The sequence below is a fragment of the Cervus canadensis genome, chromosome 17 (assembly GCF_019320065.1).
Source record: "Cervus canadensis isolate Bull #8, Minnesota chromosome 17, ASM1932006v1, whole genome shotgun sequence".
NCBI classification, from domain to species: domain Eukaryota; kingdom Metazoa; phylum Chordata; class Mammalia; order Artiodactyla; family Cervidae; genus Cervus; species Cervus canadensis.
Genome location: NC_057402.1, coordinates 22855006 through 22872276, shown reverse-complemented (window position 1 = coordinate 22872276; position 17271 = coordinate 22855006).

The following is a 17271-nucleotide window of genomic DNA, read 5'->3' as shown; positions in this document are numbered from 1 at the left end:
TCCTTACCTCTTGTAATCTTCTTTATTTTAAGGTCTATTTTGTCTGTGTGAGCATTGCTACTCCAGCTTTCTTCTGCTTCCCATTTGCTTGGAATATAATTTTCCATCCTCTCATTTTCAGTCTATATGTGTCTTGAGGTTCGAAGTGGGTTTCTTGTAGACAGCATATATATGGGTCTTGTTTTTTGTATTCATTCAACCAGTCTGTGTCTTTTGGTTGGAGCATTTAATCCATTTACATTTAAAGTAATTATTGATATATATGTTCCTATTGCCATTCTTAATTGTTTGGGGTTGATTTTGTAGATCTTTTTTCTTCTCTTGTATTTCTTGACTATATAAGTCCCTTTAACATTTGCTGTAAAGCTGGCTTGGTGGTACTGAATTCTCTTAACTTTTGCTTATCTGAGAAGCTTTTTATTTCTCCATCAATTTTGAATGAGATCCTTGTTGGGTACAGTAATCTTGGTTGTAGATTTTCCCCTTTCAGTACTTTAAATATATCCTGTCATTCCCTTGCCTGCAGATTTCTGTTGAAAGATCAGCTGTTAAGCATATGTGGTTTCCCTTGTATGTTACTTGTTGCTTCTCCCTTGCTGTTTTTAATATTCTTTCTTTGTGTTTAGTCTTTGTGAGCTTGATTAGTATGTGTCTTGGTGTGTCTCTCCTTGAGTTTATCCTGTATTTGACTCTTTGTGCCCTTTGGACTTGATTGACTGTTTCCTTTTCCATGTTGGGGAAATTTTCAACTATAATCTCTTCAAAATTTTTTTCATACCCTTTCTTTTTCTTCTTCTGGGACCTCTGTAATTCAAATGTTGGTGCATTTGATATGGTCCCAGAAGTCCCTGAGACTGTCCTCAGCTCTTTTCATTCTTTTTACTTTATTCTGCTCTTCAGAAGTTATTTCCACCATTTTATCTTCCAGCTCACTGATTTATTCTTCTGCTTCAGATATTCTGATATTGATTCCTTCTACAGTATTTTTAATTTTAGTGATTGTGTTGTTTGTCTCTGTATGTTTTTTCTTTAATTCTTCTAGGTCTTTGTTAATTGATTCTTGCATGTTCTCCATTTTGTTTTCAAGATTTTTTGATCATCTTTACTATCATTATTCTGAATTCTTTTTCAGGTAGTTTGCCTATTTCCTCTTCATTAATTTGGACTTCTGGTTTTCTAGTTTGTTCCTTCATTTGTGCAGTCTTTCTCTGCCTTTTCATTTTTTTTTTTAAAGTTACTGTGTTTGAGGTCTGTGTTCCCAGGTTTTAAGGAAAGTTGAACTCTTTCCTTGAAGAAAATCAAATTCTTTATTCCTTTTGGTTTCTGCCCTCCTAAGATTGGTCCAGTGGTTTGTGTGAGCTTCATTTAAGGTGAGATTTGTGCTGAGTTATTGTTTGTTTGTTTTTCCTCTGATGGGCAAGGCTGAGTGAGTTGGTAATCCTGTCTGCTGATGGTTGGATTTGTATTTTTGTTTTATTTGTTGTTTACATGAGGTATCCTGCACAGGGTGCTACTGGTGGTTGGATGATGCAGGGTCTTGTATTCAAGTGGTTTCCTTTGTGTGAATTCTCACTGTTTGATACTCCCTAGGGTTAGTTCTCTGGTAGCCTAGGGTCTTGGAGTCAGTGCTGTACTCCAAAAGCTCAGGGCTTGATATCTGGTCAGGAACGAAGATTCCACACATGGTTTGTTATGGCATTACATGAGATAAAAACAAATATCCAAAAATGAGAAACCAAAGATGAACCCCAGACAAATAGCAGTCAAAAAATCAGGCAAATAATAATTAAAATAATGAAACATACACATATACTTACACACCCATGAGCAATGTGAAAACAATCCAATAAAAATGAAGTACAGTAGATTGACCCAGCGAACAAAGGAAATAAAAAGTTATGTTTATTGTTTTATAACTAAAACACAAACTGGAAAACAAAACTAAAGCAAGGTGCCAAGTGGGGAATAAAGCAATGAAAACAAAACTGACAAATATGTCGAGAGGGAAGGAAAGAAAGTCAGTCTAGGTATGCAAAGTTATTAGAGGTTGATGAAGAAGATTTACATACATTAAAGATTAACTGCAAGGGGAAAAGAACAGTAGGAAAGGCAAACAAAGGAATAAATGTATAAAAAATATAATAGGTTTAAAAAATTAAAAATATAAAGAAGAAAAGAAAAGAAATAGAAGAAGAAAGAAAAAGGGAAAAAGAAAATTCCACAGAACTGCAAAACCCCAACATAGAGGCAGAGGTTTATAACAACAATAGAAAGTGTTAGTGAATATACACATATACACCCATAGTCAGAATCAAAACAGTCCAACAAAAATAAAGTACAATAGGTTGACCGAGTGAACAAAGGAAACCAAAAATTATATCTACCAGAACAAAAGTAATTAAAGCACAAACTGGAAAACAAAACTAAAGCAAGGTGCCAATTGGGGAATAAAGCAATGAAAATAAAAGTAACAAATATGTTGAGATGAAAGGAGAGAAAGGAAAGAAAGAATAGATATGCAAAGTTAAATAGAGGTAGATAAGGAAGATTTATATACATTAATGATTAACTGCAAGGGGAAAAGGACAGTAGGAAAAGCAAAGGAATAAATTTGGAAAAAATAATAATAGGTTTAAAAAGTTAAAATTGAAAAAGAGAAAAGAAAGAAAAGAGGAAAGCTCCACAGAACTGCAAAAGCCCAACACAGAGGCAGAGGTTTATGATAATAAAAAATGTGACTGAGAAAAAAAGAAAAAAAGCTTGAAAGCTTAATTGGATTTCTTAGTGCCAATACATTCGACAACTACAACAGGGGGTAAAAAAAAGGGGGGGGAACCCCCAAAGAATCTACATAACAAGTAAAAAAATAAGAATAATAAATGTTTTCCTTGAGTCACTGCTGTCAGAGTCCTTTCCCTCTCTGGGAGTCACAGTCTACCTTACCTCTGTAGGATGACCCCTAACACTGTGCTGATCTCTGGACCTGCTGTGGGCGTAGCTTAGATTCTAATCTGGTCCTACGCCTCTGTGTTCTTGCCTCCAATATCGACAGCTATCAGAGCTAGTGCATTTTCTTTCATTGGAGCTCTCAATGGCTTTTTATTTATTCCATCGACAGAGTCTACTTAGTTGATCGTGTGGATTTAATCTGCAGCTTGTGCAGCTGGTGGGAAGGTTTTGGGTCTTCTTCCTTAGCCACAGTGCCCCTGGGTTTCAACTGGTTTTATTTCCACTTCTGTATGTGGCTCGACCACTGGGGTTTGCTCCTGAGGCTGCCCTGGAGGACTTGGGTTTGCCCCGGTGAGGTCCAGGTGTGGAGGTGGTGCAGCTGCTTGGGTCACAGGGGTTCTGGCAGCACCAGGTATTCAAGGGGTTTGGCAGCTAAGGCAGCAGGAAATAGAGTGCTCTAGAAGGGTATAGCAACCAGTATTGGCCAATAGGCTCCAGTATTCTTGCCTGGAGAACCCCCTCTCTGACGGAGAAACCTGGCAGGCCACAGTCTACGTGGTTGCGAAGAGTTGGACACAACCAAAGTGACCCTGTATGCATAGAGGCAGGACTTTTTTTTTGCTGGTGGCAGCTCTCTCCCAGTGAGAGTTGAGTGTGAAGGTGGTGCAGCTGCTTGGCTTGCGGGGACCCTGATGGCGCCAAGGGTGCAGGGACATGGACTGCCTCAAGCGCAGGAGTTAGGGCCCTATCAGGGTCTTTTTTCAAGCCTCTGTAGCTGGCGATCAGAAGTCCTCTTTGGCCAGTCTTTCTCCATAGCTCCACCCCATTCAGGCACTTAGAGGGTTCCCTTGCCTGGGGTCCTTCTCTGTTGTTTGGTGCATCAGGCACATAGAGGGGCACCCCTGGTTGGGGTCCTACTCTGTAGTTCCATGGGTCAGGCATTTGGTGGGCCAGCCTCTCTATTGTTCAGCTGCCGATGCTGGTGTGTGGGAAGAGAGAGGCTATGGTGATGGCTCTACCCCCTATGCATGACTCAGCAGTATCACCTTGCTTCCATGGCTGCTTGGCTTTCCTCCACCGGCATTTCCCACCACGATCCCCTCCCTCGCATCCCCTCAGTCCGTCTCTCTGCAGTCAACCACAGCCCTTGCCCTGGGATTGCTCCACAATCCCTAAACTCCAGCTCACAGCTGCTGCCCCTTCTTGGAGACCAGGGTTCCTATCTGGGGTATCTATGACTGCTGCAAGGACTGTCTGATTCTCATTCCATTTAGGCTGCCACAGATCCACTGTCTCACTCTCAGCTTTAAATGTTTCTCCTCTGACTCAGACAGTTGCCCTGCTGTGGGGATCAGACCCCTGCTTCAGTTCCTCTACCTGCCGAGGGCAGGTCCAGTTCTACTAACACTCCTATTTTTCCCCCTAGTTCCTTCCTCCTGCCTAGTTTTGCGTGGTTCTATATATTCTTTTCCACTGGTCTGGTCCTCCTGTCCGCTCTAAGCTGGTGTTCTGCATGCAGTTTTGTGTCTAAAGGTATATTCCTGATGTATCCGTGGAGAGAGATGTACCCCACGTCCACCTACTACTCCGCCCTTTTGTTCTCCAAGGAGTGATTTTGGGAACTATGTTTAGTATATAAATAGAAATTCCCTGGTGGCTCAGACAGTAAAGAATCTGCTTGCAATGCAAGAGACTTGGGTTTGATCCCTGGGTCTGGAAGATCCCTTGGAGGAGGGAATGGCTACCCACTCTACTATTCTTGCCTGGAGAATTCCATGGACAGAGGAGCCTGGCGCGCTACATACAGTCCATGGGGTTGCAAAGAGTTGGATACAACTGAGTGACTAACATTTTCACTTCACTTTTCATTTCAGAAAGTCATTTGGTATTTTTCATGTTTAAAACAAAATGAACCTAAATGTTGAAATTCTGATATGCTTTCTTTATAAAATTACTGTTTAATAGGAAATTTCTGGTAACTTTTTCTCAAGGTATGGGAGGCAAAAGATTGTGGCAGAACTTATATTTTGAATGTTTTTAAACTCGGTTGATTTTCTCAAGTTTCTAATCTTTCTGAAAAATGTGTATTTGATACAAACATTATCTATTATCTGTTTATCACTAGGAAGCAAGTATAAGCCTAAGATTTCTTTTCTCCTAAACTTATAGTTAATATATACTCTTTCAAAGACACAATTTATTAAATGAAGGTCAAGGGGAAAAGGTATGTTGTAACTGTCTTTAGAATTCACTTTTCCTTTCCTTTTCCATTTTTCTGTATCTAATAGAAGTCTGAAGTGGGTGAACTTGCCAGGAGACGTTGCATACTCTTGAAGAGAGAAGTGCCATAACTCTAGTCCAGAAGCAGGTCATCTCTGCTAGTAAAGATTACAATTTACATTAAACTGCTTAGAAAACCAAATCCTTAGGCAGAAGCTAAATGATATCTGCTGTTAGTGGGATGGTGAAAGAAATGTATTTTGCTTATTATTGAACAAATATGGAAATGTTATTGCTGATGGCAAAGATAGTGAAGTGCTCACTTTTTTGAAGATAAATGGATGGTCTCAGTATATTATGTTTTAAGTACATTTATGGATAATTGTACTTATTAAGGAAAGATGATTTGAAAAAAAGACTTCAGGCACTGTTTAAATTATTCATTGGCTATGGCCATTTTTGATTGGAAGCTTACATTCCATGGTGTTAACCTGTACATATTTTATCAACATACTTATGTTTGTGTAAATAGTAACAGTACCCACTACACCAGGGCACACTTGGATTGGGCCTTTCCTACACACCCTTGAGCTGTCCCTCCTCACTCTGCCCCTCATGCACAGGAATATCTGCTGGGGGTCTCAGGCTTCTCATAGTCAGGGGAGCCCAAGGGTTTTGTCCACTTGTTCCCCTTCCTCTCCGGTACAGCTCTCTTCTCCCTCCTCCTTGTGTGGCTGCTCAAGGGAGTTCTTAGCACGGGTCATGGTCATGGCCCAGGTCCACTCTCTATGAGGCTGCCGAGGTAGGAGGAGATCCAAGATGGAGACAATGCTGGTCTGTCCACTGCCTGCAAGATACCTCCCACGTCCTCTCCTGATTCTCTGGGCTTTCTCTTTTTCTCCTTCCATTTTATGCTTTAAAAGACTGTAAGATTCTGTGACTTATAGTGGTTGTTTTTCTGCCAGGTGGATAAAATAGGACATAGCAGGACCCATTTTTGATACTAAAGGAATATCGTGTGTATTCTTCTGTGCCTTTTTTTTTAAATGTCAGAACTTATTAATTGCCTTTAAAATGTTTTAAATAAAAAATATATTCTTTTTCAGATGCTTTTCCATTATAAGATATTGAGCATAGTTCTCTGGGCTATGCAGTAGGTCCTTTTTGGTTATCTATTTTATATATAGTACTGTATATCTGTTAATCCCAAACTCCTAATTTGTCTCTCTCCACACCCTTTCCCCTTTGGTAACTGTGAGTGTATTTCTGTTTTGTAAATAAGTTCATTAGTATATATATGTGTGTATATATATATATATATTTTTTTTTTTTTAGGTATCACATGTAAATGATATATTTGTCTTTCTCTGACTTACTTCACTGAGTATGTGAAATAAGTCACATACTTTCTCTGACTTACTTCACTTCATTTCTAGGTCCTATTATGTTGCTGCAAATGGCATTATTTCATTCTTTTTTATGGTTGAGTGATATTCCAGTGTGTGTGTGTGTGTGTGTGTACACATACTACATCTTCTCTATCCAGTCATCTGTTGATGGACATTTAGGTTGCTTCCATGCCTTGATAGTTGTAAAGAGTGCTGCCTGTAGCAGGCGTTTTATTTCTAAAACCCAGAACTGCTCTGTGCTTACAGTAGATCCTTGCTTGTTACCTATTTTAAATATAGCAGTGTGTACCTGTCAATCCCAAACTCCTGATCCATCCTTCATAAATGTGTAACTGAATCTTTTTGCTGTACCTGTGAAATTAACACAACATTGTTAATCAACTATGCTCCAATATAAAATAAAAATTGAAAATTATTGTAGCTAAAACCCAGAACTGATTTTTTTCCACTCTTGGCTGAACTTCAGTACTTTTGCCCAGCACTTCAGTTCTACTTTTTCCGGAAAATACTTCCCCAGCCCTGTGGTTCCAGTGGAGCAGCCATCTCTCTCATGTTCTGCCATTTGTGGTCATAGTTGTTTAGATTAGGTGGGTCTGTAACTCAGGCTGCCCTAGTTGGAACCCTTCCCTAGGAGCTTCCAAATTTTATCTGTGGAAAGAGAGTCAGTCTCCCTCTTATATTGTAACTGGGAAGACAAGCAGTAGGCAGTTAAGTTTCTTGTTGTGTGGAGAAAGGTAGTACAGAGAGCTGAAGAGACAAGAGAAGGACAGGTAGTTCTTGGCACTTAACTTCCTGCTTCCAGCTGACTCACAGTCCGCCTGCACCCTTATCTTCCTCATGTTACAGGAATCTTCAAGGTAATACCCCCTTTCCTAATTTTTTTTAGTTGACTTTCTGACACTTAACATTTATCATGAACACTAGGGATTCGAATTCTATTGATTTCTGTCTTAAAAAACATAATAAACTTCTTTAATTTCACCACAAATTCAAGGAATAACACTAAAGGTATTGGTAGAATTGTTCACGTGAGAAGGAAAAGCAGTCCCTGACAACTGGGAACTGTCTGGTGCTTATTTTGGTATTCTGTTGAACATCAACAATTGCGTAAAACATTATCATCAAACAAGGCCACTCTGTCCGTGATGAAGTGAGACAAAATACCAAGACCCTGCTCCCCCTCATAATCTGTGTAAGTAGAGACAAAACCAGGGTCAGCCTGCCAACCACAAAAATCCGAAGCCTTCCCCTGTCCTGACTAATATGAACAGCTGCTGCTGTCCTATCAGTGATGGCTTTGGCCTTGTTTCACTCCTCCTGCCTTATGAATAAGACTTACTAAGATGCCTAATCACAGAAGTGCTGCACTTCCTGACAGTATCCTATTCAGAGCAAAGTCCCACTTCTGTGAATCCAACCCCAAATCTTCTACTACAAGCCCACATCTTTTAAGTCCTTTCTCAGACACCCGCAATTCCCCATGCTGTGCTGTGCTCCCTTGTGCAGTGAGCAGAAAATGCAACTTGTTGAACTACATGTGTTTGTTACGAGTGGTCTTTGGCTGGAGGGTGTTAACACATGGAACCTTTAAACCTGTTTTGCTTGAAGAGTTCTTGTTAGATTTAGGCTGAAGATACTTAGGTGTACTCTAGACAGTGTTCTGTCTAGAACTCCCATTGTGTGATTATAGTTTATTGATAAAATACGGTAACCTTTGCTTTTTCAGTTATTGTAGAAGAATAATAAAAGACAAGGTGAAAGGGCATTTCATGAAAGACACTTGTACTGCAATCTGACTTATATAGCACTTTGCTTCCCCCACCAGAAAATAACAGTTAATATTTTAACTACTTTAACCAGGGACTGTCTCCTGGAAATGTAAAAGTTGTATTGCGATTGCATTTTGACTAAAACCTCAAGGTGGCAGTAAATTCCTACAAGTCTTAGGTGCTTAGTTTGGAATTTGTCATTTTTCATCTAATCATTCAAAATTGTACAGTGAGTCTGCAGTCGCATTTAATTCTGTTTCATACTATTTAAGGGGTGTTCAGAAAGAAGATAAAGTTCTAGACAAGCTTTATACTGTTATTACTGTTTACTGATTAAAAAGAATTTACCAGGTAAAAGGCTGAGGAACATTGCAACAGATTATATGCTTTAGAGTTACTACAGAAACGAAGTATGGAATAAAACAAAGGAAACGTTAGAACTTTTTATACAGATCAACTGCTCTGAAGGGATGTGGTCGTAAACAGTTTAATTTGTCTATTAAATTAATAGCCCTGTTGTGAGCTTTTGTTCTCCACTTCCCCAGTTTTATCCTCAACATTCTTTAAATAGTTTTGTATGATTGTGTTTTACCCAATGATTTATCTATAATCAATAGGATTTCTAGACTATTATTAATCAGGAATAGCCTAACTGATAATTTCATAAAGGACATTTATAAATGGCAAGTTTGTAAATATTAATTCATATTGGAAAATAAATTATTTCACAGATCTTTAACATAAAGATCTAAAACAAGGCCATTTCATAGTTCTTTCTCATATCGTCATTCTCTTCATTGTCATTGTTACATTATCTCTCATTGTCATTCATACATTGATTTACACCCAAATTTAGAGTTATGTTTTAGTGATCCCAGTATATAGACACACAATAGTATGAGCTTTGAAAATTGGGAAACAGGATTTCTGTAGCCTTACTAGATTAAAGTTAAACAGTACTGTATGTATTGGGGCTTCCCAGGTGGTTCAGTGGCAAAGAATCTGCCTGCCAATGCAGGAGATGCGGGAGACAGATTCAACCCCTGGGTTGGGAAGATACACTGGGGAAGGGAATGGCAACCATTAATTACCAGTTTAGAAATTATTAAAATATGGATGGTCTGAAATTTTAAGATATTATTTTATCTCTTCACTTAATTTTATTAACTCTATTTTAAACTATTCAACTCTATTCTTAAGGTTGTAGTATAGTAATAAATGGCTTTGTTAACCACAGTAAATATAACTTTAATTTTCATAATTCATATGATTTATTTTTATCATTTTTTTAATGGTAATTTCTCTTAGGCAGTCAGAAATTTTACATGAAGAATGAAAGAGGTTAGTCATGAGTTTTTTTATTTTTGACCAGGGAAAAATATAAAGTTAGAAGCAAATACATCCTGGGATTTCCCTGGGGGTCCAGTGTTTAGGACTCTGTGCTTCCAATGCAGGGGACATAAGTTTGACCCCTGGTCGGGGACTAAGATCCCACATGCCACAGGGTGAGCCAAAAAGTGTATATAAAAAAAGAAGCGTAGACATCTGACATGTGTATTTATTCCTGAAATGTTAATAACTCTTCATAGTATAAAATTTCCAAAATAGTCATTTTTAATATGGCAGTTATTCTCAATAGTTATACATGACTAGTTTATTTCAAATAGTGTTTTGATTTATTTGTAATACTTGAAAAAAATAGTAAAAAGTCTTTTTTAATATTTTCATTATAGAATATATCTTAGTGAGACACCTATAACATTATCCCCCACAGAGAGCCACTAATTGTGCTCTGTGTGTGTGTATGTGTGTGTGTGTGTATTGTCTTTAAGGACATTATTTTTAAAGATCTATCAGTGTCATTCAAAAAGAAAGTATTTTAACTGTAGATTCAGTATAAGTTAGAGTTATTTTTAGCTTATGTGCTTGAATTCCATTTTTCAGATGGAGAGCATAATAGTAAATATAAATATGACTCCCTATTTGTGATCCCCAGCTTAAAATGTAGTCAGTCAGTCTCCATCAGTAATTATTTGTAATTATTGACTCTAGTGGTGATTAATACTGGCTGTCAGCAGAGGGCGCTTTGAGGTTTTTCCCTAGTAGAATCCCAAGATGCTGGCAGCCCAAGAGTCTAGACTGTTTTCAAATTGTCTTCGTTAAGAGTAAAGACATTTCTAACATTTCTTCATTTTCTGTCTCAATTTTGAAACTCCCAGGCTGTCTGGCAAGGGATAAGAAGAGCTTCCAAAAAAAGCCAGCCGCAGCCCCAGCTGATAGCACAAACAGGTGTGTGATGGTCCCGTGTGGCGAAATCTGATGGGTGCGCAGACTCCCTGAATTCTTTCTCCCAGCCCCTTTCAAACTCCATCCACTGTCAGTAGCTCTCCCGTAGAGACCAAAATGGCAGCCAGAAAGGAAAGCCTGTGGTTTTAAAACAGTCTAATTTAGTCCATGAGAAAGTAGCTACCAAATGGAAAAGAGGAAGCCTGAGGGGGAACTACTGCCTAGGTAACCTTCTGGATGACCTCGGGCAGTGGCTTCCTTTCTGACAGGGACACTTGTCCTAACGCATACACATGTATGCGCACATACCTACCACTCACACACATCTAAAACAGAAGTACCTTTAAACAACATTTGCCCTTATAATGTATGAAGGAGGGATCTACATTTCTGAATACTAAGGTGAAATATAGAAAAACAGGGTTTTTTTTCAAGGAACCTGACAAACTTGACTTGAAACTGTGTTTGGCAGAAACAAAAGGCCAATAAGCACCTAAAACACTTCCAAGGAAGAATAAGGTAAGGGGATATTGTCTTACCAGATACTAGAATTTTTAATAAAGATTTTGTAGTTAAACAGTGAGGTATCATTGCAAGACTGGATGCTGAGATCAGTGGAAGAGAACAGAGACTGTAGGAGCTCACCTGGCCCACTTGGACATTCGCAGATGCTTGATACACAAGAGAGGGAGAACCGCAGAGCCATGGGGAAAGAGTGGACTTTTCAATAGTGGTTGTGGAAAAATAGTTACCCCTACTGGAAAATACGGAAGCTGGACTTCTACCTTAAAACAAAAATTGATTTCAGATGGAGAATTCTGGAGAGATGGTGATGACAGCAGCATGGTGTTTCAGTCTCTTATTTTTCACCTAAAAGCAGTCAGAGAAACCAGATAGCAGAACCAAAAGTTCATGGATTCCATTTACGATAAAATGGAGACGTTTCCCTACAAACCCCGAGCTATAGGTGGATGGGGCTAACCCACCATTAACCACAAACACAAACAGCATCTGGGTAGGAGGAAGAGGGAAGCAACAGGGAAGAGGAGACCCTTAAAGTAGCCAACAGGGATTCGCTGGAAAGCAGCAAGGGCTACTTTGAGAAGGGCGGCTGACACCTTCAGAGGTTTTGCGCTCTCCACTACCAAGGGCCTTGGAGGAAGATGGACTGAAGGTGTGGAGAAACCCAGCCCCATGAACTTTCCAAATGTCAGGGATCCACACTGAGGAGAAACTTCTGGGAATAGAATCAAAGTTGACCAAGATAGAGACAATAGAGACGAAGGAGAGAAAAGGTACAGACTGAAGTGGGTTGTGGTAACAGAAACAAAAAGAGCTCAGAAAATAAGCCACCATATTTTTAAGCATCACATAGAAAAAACTCAAGAGGAAACTCTAATATTGGAGAAGGTGTCCTGTGCCTTGCTTACTCTAGCTGTCCAGGAAAACCATTTTCATATTAAAAGAAAGTATCAAATTCAAATCCCATACAAAGTTAGTATAAGAGAAAGATGGTTAAGAAGTAGAATAACATCCCTATGCTGGAAAGACATGTCTACAAGTCAGATTAGAACAGTGATCTACTATTTCAAAACCACTCACAGATATTAAAAGAATGTTACAAGACATGAAAGAACGAAATATTTCACAATTAGAAAAACTCAGAAATGAAGTAACAGAACTCAGCAAACAATAAAAAATAAAAGAAAAAAATCATTTCAAAAGGGAAGATGAAACTAAAAGGAGCACGAGTGAATAAACCCAGTCAGTTCAGTTCAGTCGCTCAGTCGTGTCCAACTCTGTGACCCTGTGAACCACAGCACGCCAGGCCTCCCTGTCCATCACCAGCTCCCAGAGTCCACCCAAACCCATGTCCATTGAGTCGGTGATGCCATCCAGCCATCTCATCCTCTGTCGTCCCCTTCTCCTCCTGCCCTCAATCTTTCCCAACATCAGGGTCTTTTCCAGTGAGTCAGCTCTTCACGTCAGGTGGCCAAAGTATTGGAGTTTCAGCTTCAGCATCAGTCCTTCCAATGAACCCCCAGGACTGATCTCCTTTAGGATGGACTGGTTGGATCTTCTTGCAGTCCAAGGGACTCTCAAGAGTCTTCTCCAACACCACAGTTCAAAAGCATCAATTCTTTGGTTCTCAGCTTTCTTTATAAACCCAATACATAGTCCTTGAAAGAAACAAGGTGAAAAGAGGAAAATTAAAAAGTCAATAAAGTAGGAGTTGAAAGGGATTCAAGAGAAAATGACAAATATTGAAGACAAAGAAGATTGATTACATGGATTATGATATCCCAGAAGAAGAAAGCCAAAGTGAAGGCATAGAGCAACACTAAAAAATGTAATTACAAAAAATTTTTCTGAGATTAAAAAAGGATTTGAATTTTATGTTGAAAGTATAAGTGAGAATATTGAATCAGAAGAAACAGTAATAGGACATATTCTAGTAAAATTACTAAATTTTGAGGAAAAATACATAATTGGAGGTTATCTAAAAAGAAAGCATATGACATATAAAAAACTAGATTATCACTGGATTTTTCAGTGGAATGCTTTATCCCAGAAGAGAATTGAGAAACATATTTAAGATACTCAAGGAAAGAAAGTGTGAGGCAGAGATTTTATATTCAGCACACTTGACTTTAAGAAATAAAGGCCACAAATTGTCAGCACACAAGCACTCAGGGAACAATACGGATGTACTTGGAGGTATTGCAGGCCTGGTTCCAGACCACTGCAATAAAGCAAATATAACAATAAAGTGACTCGCATAAATTTTTTGGTTTCCTGGTGTGTATAAAAGTTATGTTTTCACTATACTTTATGTGTATAAAAGTTATGTTTTCACTATACTTTAGTCTATTAAGTGTGCACTAGCATTATGTCTAAAAGAACAATGTACTTACCTTAAATAATGCTGTTGGGAAAACGGTGCCAATAGACTTGCTTGAAGGAGGTTTGCCACAAACTCAATTTTTTTGACCCTACTGCATGGCTTGTGGTATCTCAGGTCTCTGACCAGGGATTGAACCCAGGCCATGGCAGTGAAAACACCAAACGTAACCTTTACCACCAGGGAACTCCCCCATCAATATTTTAAAAACTCAATATCTGCAAAATGCAATAAAGTGAAGTGCGATAAAATGAGGTATGCCTGTATTCCAGTGAATGCTGCCTAGACAATCTATAAGAGAATGAGCTTCAGACAACCCAAATGACTAGAGAGGTGTCAAAGTACAGGTATTAAATACATGGTTAACTGTAGAATTAACACTGGGGGTTAAGAGTTGTGTTATATTATTTTAGAAATAATATGCATTTCAAGTTAAAACACTGTTTTTCAGCCTATGTCTTTAGTGTGAGATGCTGTTTCTTGCAAAATCTACTACCAGTTTTAATAAGTATCTCACCAACAGTAGTGCTGCAAAAATCAAACTTGAATAAATTAAATGCCTGATTATTATCTGATTCAGCAAAGTCATTCAGATCACTAGTGAATGAGATTCCTTCCAACGTGAATATTGGTTGATTTATATATATATATATATAAAATAAGGAGTAAGACAAATGTGAAGATGTGTATCACAAGTTCACTCATTTGTCAGTGATGCAAAGGACCTCTTTGATGAATTGGGTAATGGTTCTTAAGTACTTTCTCCTTTTGGGGGTGTTATTCCAAAATGTAATGGCTATAGACACACTATACTTTTAAGTTTAATTTGCATTATTAACATTTCCTTCATCACTTTCTTAAGTCTAGGCAATCATAAAAAACAATAAATCAATCCCAAATTTGTAGCCTTTGTCAGTTTCTGTGATGTGCATACTGCCACCATGGTCGATTTCAGGCTGCCAATGAGTTGCCACTGAAGGCAGGGTTGAGAAGAGCTGTGAAGCCTCTCTCCATGATAGAATACTATGGTGTTTCCACCATGCAGTTATAATCGATGTCAAACCCTTAAAAGCATAGCTAGTGATAACATGTAGTAAAATATTTAGGAAATGAGAAGTTTTGGGTATTTTCTACCTTTTCTTTCTATATAATTTAATTGTAAGCTTATATAATTTAATTTTTTGTAATGGATATATGTAACAACCAGCTTGCAAAGTTCCTGAAAATGTAACAACTGGCTCTCCTGAGCTGATATGAGTTGGCCCTAGCATACCACTTGATAAGAGGGAGGGAGGATATGTAGTGTGTAATGGCTTGAGAAAGTGGAGTATAACTGTTTTAAGAATAGGAAGAGTATATGAATCTTTAAAATGTTTTCTGTATTATTGGTGTTTATTTTGGCTGTTATGGGTCTTTGTTGCTTGGCGGGCTTTTCTCTAGTTGCTGCCAAAGGGGGCTACTCTCTAGTTTCGATGTGAGGGCTTCTCTTCGGAGTGGTGACTCTTGTTGCAGAGCATGGGCTCTAGGGCACACAGGCTCTAGGGCACATGGGCTTCAGTAGTTGCAGCATATGGGCTTAGTAGTTGCAGCTCCCAGGCGCTAGTGCACAGGCACAATAGTTGTGGTGCATGGGCTTTGTTGCCTTGTGGCATATGGGATCATCCCAAACCAGGGATCAAACTTGTGTCTCTTGCCTTGGCAGGCAGATTCTTGACCACAGACAGAATCCTCTGCATTCTTGAGAATCAGAATTCTCATATGGAAGAAAGGAGATATAACAGAAAAGTGGTTACATAAAAGCTTGAGTTGTAATTGGAATCATCGATATCAATATGTGATATTATCATATCAGTAACAACTATTTTGTATATATTTTGTAGTTCTGTCCAATGAACAGTCCAAAAACAATAATCAACCCAGAAATAGGGTGCATCCTTTGTGCTTAGATTGTGATACAGTGTAAATTCTCATTATAATTTCTCATTAAAAGAAAACAGGGCTTGGGGGAGGAGTGGTCAAATTGAGGACTTGGGCATGAAATGAGCAAGACAAGCCTGCAGCATATGCTGTATTACCAGAGAGAAAGAAAACTGTCAAATACTGCTAGGGTTACATCAAGAGGGTTCAGAGGCCAGCTTTAAAGGCCAGTGGTCAAAGATGGGACAATTTGAGCTCAAACAGGAGGATAATTACAATGGATTGAAGCTCATAAAAATGTTTACACTGAAAAGCTTATAATGACTGTGTGTATGTGCACATGTGTGTATATACCCTTTGGAGAATTATAAGGAAGCAACTGGAGAAGGCAATGGCAACCCACTCCGGTACTCTTGCCTGGAAAATCCCATGGATGGAGGGACATGGTAGGCTGCAGTTCATGGGGTCGTGAAGAGTCAGACACGACTGGGCGACTTCACTTTCACTTTTCACTTTCATGCATTGGAGAAGGAAATGACAACCCACTCGAGTATTCTTGCCTGGAGAATCCCAGGGACAGCGGAGCCTGGTGGGCTGCTGTCTATGGGGTCGCACAGAATCAGACTCTACTAAAGTGACTTAGCAGCAGCAGCAGCAAGGAAGCAACTCATCATCTTGAAAACTGGTGACTAAAGAGAATGAGTCCAACATTTACCCTGCTTTGCCTGTATGAGCTATACCACTTGGTAACAAAAGAGTAGATTATTATAAAGGTAATCTAACAAATAAAGGAAAATAATATTGCTATTTGGCAATTTCTAATCAATGGCCATAAGCATTAAACATTAATGACTGCTAATATCACAAAATAAAGAGATAATCAGAAATCATATGCCTTTTATTGTCTTGAGCCTGAGTCTAATCCAGTTTTTGTATGCAACTGACAATTTGCAGAAATTCAGAAAACAGAAGAAAATTTTGGATTGTACCAACAAAATGCAATCATCAAATCCAGTCTGTGGGAAACTCTACAGGTTAAATGGCTCAGGTTCTTCACCTGAAAATGCATAAGGAAATGAAAGGGATAAAGGGAGAACTTACAGAATAAGAGAACTCAAAAGACATATTTTTTAAAAAATGAGGCAAGAATAACTGATAGAGTGTTGACAAAGTAATTTTTAAAAAGCAGAGGAATGATTATCATAAAAGCTAGATGGGAACTTCTCTGGTGGTCCAGTGGTTAAGAAATCACCTTCCAATGCAGGGGACGCAGGTTCAATCTCTGGTGGGAGAACTAAGATCCCACATGCTGTGGGGCAACTAAGCTCATCTAGAGAAGACTGTACTTCAACTACTGAATGTGCATTCTCTAGAATCAGTGGTCTGCAACAAGAGAAACCTGTGCTCAATGAGAAGCCCTTGTGACACAACTAGGGAAAACCCACATGTCACAGCAAAGACTCAGAGCAGCCAAAGAATGCAAAAAGCTAGATGGGAAGCTTCTTCATGTGGGAAGAGGAAGAGTGGCGACTGGGATGGGACACAGGGAGGAAGCTTCTGGAGGTGCTGACAAGATTCTACTTCTTGACCAAAGTATGTTTGACTTGTAATTTCTTGAGTTTTATGTGTGTTTTGCATGCTTTTTCTGTCTTCACATTTTATTTTACAATAAAAATATTTTAAACAATTAATTCCAGATGAATTTTGAGCTTGTGCCAACGTGCTTATGTATCTCACCTGTGAACCAAGCCTTGGTTCTCTTCCTGTCAGCTAATTGGAGGGAACATCTATTGGGCCACAGGTGTGAACTGAAGGAGTG